This window comes from Euprymna scolopes, chromosome 35 (assembly GCF_053919585.1).
Source record: "Euprymna scolopes isolate OS-2025 chromosome 35, ASM5391958v1, whole genome shotgun sequence".
NCBI classification, from domain to species: domain Eukaryota; kingdom Metazoa; phylum Mollusca; class Cephalopoda; order Sepiida; family Sepiolidae; genus Euprymna; species Euprymna scolopes.
Window position 1 is genome coordinate 44,975,685 of NC_136516.1, and position 3,250 is coordinate 44,978,934.

A 3,250-nucleotide genomic window follows, 5' to 3' on the forward strand; every position below is an offset into this window, starting at 1 on the left:
CCTCCGATTTTTGTCCATCTACCACTACTCTTATGAGCCTATCGAAGAGAAATGATTTAATGATTGAGAAAACATTTCCAGTTATACAGTAGCTGGAAATCTTGTGAAGTAGACCCTTATGCCATACCTTGTCGAAGGCCTTTGATATGTCAAGAGCAATTGTCCTAGAAAGGAAGCCTTTGTCAAGAGATTCACTAATCCTGTGGGATATAACCGTCAGCATATCTGCGGTAGATCTTGCAGAGCGGAAACCATATTGTGTGTCACTAAGAAGGTTATTCCTGCTGAGGTGGTTGACTATTTCTCTATTTAATATGGATTCCAGCAACTTACTCATAACACACAGGAGACTTATTGGTCTGTACTGAGAGGGAGATGACTTATCACCTGAATTCTTAAATACAGGGCAAACTGATGAGGTCTTCCAGGGAGTCGGAAAGCACTTCTTAAGGCAGCGCTTAAATAGTTTCGTAAGTATGGGAGCAAGTTCTGGTTGAAGCTTTTTTAACACTATAATTGGGATGCCATCAGGGCCAGTTGCTTTACTGGAATCTAGGTTCTTGATTAGCTTGGCAACCTCATGCACGGATATTTGTATGTTACCTAGCTTGTTCTGTGTTATAGGAGGAAATATGGGGATTTGATGGCCTTCGTCGCATAGGGCAGAATTAGCTGCAAAGTTCTTTGCAAATAGTTTGGCCTTGTCTGACGCTGACGAGATTACCTCTGGTCCATTGATAATGGTTGGGATAGAACGCACACTTCTGTTCAGGATCCTATTATTTATTTGCCAAAACTGGTGGGAACCAAGCCGCTGATCAGCTACCTTGGATTTAACAGACTGGGCAAATAGCTCTCTTGCATTTTTTATTACTCTTTTACAGTGGTTGCTCGCAGTCCTGAAAGCAGCTTTAGTCTCAGTGCATCTATTACGTTGGTAGCTATGGGAAAAGTGATTTCTGTGCGCGATAGCAGCAGCACATTCTGGGGAGAACCATGGCTGGCTGTTAGGTTTTTGTTGGAATTTTTTAGATGGTATGAATTGGTTTATGCCTACAATTAACCATTCGGTCAGATCTGATACTATAAAGGACACTTCCTTTTTAAAACATGGAGTGCAGAGGAAAATCAGATATGAATGTACGGAAGCTATCCCAGTCAGCAATAGAGTATCGGTATACAGTACGGTGGAGGGGTACGTCTGGGGGCTTCTTACAGATAAGAAACATTCTGATCATCTAGGTCGATTTCTAACCAATTTGAGTTTTGACAGTTGAAATTGCCGAGTATCATACATGCAGTGTTGTGCGATACCTCGCAAAATACATTCGAATGCGTTTAAGTGGTCCTCATTAATGATTACTGTCTTCATTACAAATTGTGGGGTTCTTACTCATCGGATCGCCTCGAATAACCACTCCCGACCTGTTATCTGATCCTACAGATCACCACCTCTTATATATTTGTGCCACTGTGCAGATTGTATAATTCCCGCTTTTCTTTCAATTTGCAGGTCAGCCCATGAAAAGGCTACGTGTTTTTTTTTTTTAAGTAAATAAATAAAATAAAGTAAATTAAATACAGTGTAACCCGGATATAAGATAATTCTCTTATATCTCTTTTTATGTACAATAAAACAGGCTCTAATTTGGGACCAGAGAAAATATATCTTATATCCGTTTTGGGGTTTGTTTTACTGTACACATAGATTCGAAAAAGTTGTCAAAAAAACAAACATATAACAAATAAATGTTATCAAAGGCAACATAAGTTATTTTTCTACCAAACTGGATATAATTTTCGTGTTTTTATTCAATGTAACATGTTTATTCAACTCGAAAAGCATACAGTGTTTACCGATGTATTAGAAAATTCAAAATGGCGCCCGACTCTCTCTTTAATACGGTAAGTTCGGGAAAAGGTGTTATAAATAATAAACTAGACAACATACTGTTAGGAATTTGCTCGATATATGTTACCATGACATAAGTTGACATATATTCGGTGTTTTTTAATAGTATTTTGTCTAGTTTATTATTTATAACACCTTTTCCCAAACTTACTGTGTTAAAGAGAGAGTCAGACGCCATTTTGAATTTTCCAATACATCGGTAAACACTGCATGTTTTTCGAGCTGAATAAACATGTTACATTGAATAAAAACACAAAAAATATATCCAATTTGGTAGAAAAGTAATTTATCTTGCCTTTGATAACATTTATTTGTTATATATTTGTTTTTTGACAACTTTTTCGAATCTATGTGTACAGTAATACAAACCCCCGTTTTTCTTATTTTTTTAGTCTCTTATATGCGAGTTACACTGTATATAATAAAATGGCTATGTTTTTATCTAGTTGATTCATTTATTGGGTCGTTTGATCTAACCAAATTACTTGAAAAAAACACCCTTATCATCCATTTGGTTTTTCTCAAATAAGTGACAAGGACAGGTCTTCTATTCTATCCTTGACTAATTGGGTTACTAATCCTACCTAGTTTCACTCTAATGGTTTGTTCGAAACGATCGAATTACTAGTGAAAACTTTCGTCCGACAATTGGAGAATCTATACTATTAATAGAATTCTAAATGTTTATCTATTTATTTATTTATTTATTTATGTGTGTATATATATATACCAATAAAACATTCGAATGGATGCACTGAATTGAAAAATTATTTTTTTCCCTAAAAGGTGTGAGTCTGAAATAAGAGTTTTGAGGCTGTTTCGTAAACTTGTCGAAAAATTTATGTGCCCATGTCAACGGAACTTAGCACCGTCTGTATACAGTCGCGATAACATCTTTCGGCATACGGACAGGACTTGTGGCGCAATGGATAACGCGTCTGACTACGGATCAGAAGATTCCAGGTTCGAATCCTGGCAAGTTCGTAATAATTTTAACCATCATTTTATTCAACGTTTACTCATTATCCTTATCTTTAGTTAAGGTATTTTTGTTTTTTCGGTGATTTTTGTTTTGTGCATATGGGAATTTCCCATACTCCGCGTTCACAGGGTAAGCGTTTATCGTAAGACGATGTTGAGTGTACTTGATGTTGAGTGTACTCGATGTTATGTTTGATTTGGCGTTGTGTGTGCCGACGCGGCGTAGCCGCTAGTTTTTAATAAAAGTACTTTCACATATATGACGAATACGTATTGAAAGGATGGAATTTATTCAAAATATTTACACTATCGTATGGGACTGAGAGATTTCAACTTTAATTTAAACTATAACAACAC

The 3,250-nt window shown here is 36.3% G+C and overlaps 1 non-coding gene across 1 annotated transcript; it reads left to right on the top strand.

The window, feature by feature from the left end:
• The first annotated feature begins 2,823 nt into the window (after positions 1-2,823).
• Positions 2,824-2,896, top strand: Trnar-acg (transfer RNA arginine (anticodon ACG)). The gene has a single exon. It is a non-coding gene; the product is annotated as a tRNA-Arg (tRNA).
• The last annotated feature ends 354 nt before the right edge of the window (positions 2,897-3,250 follow it).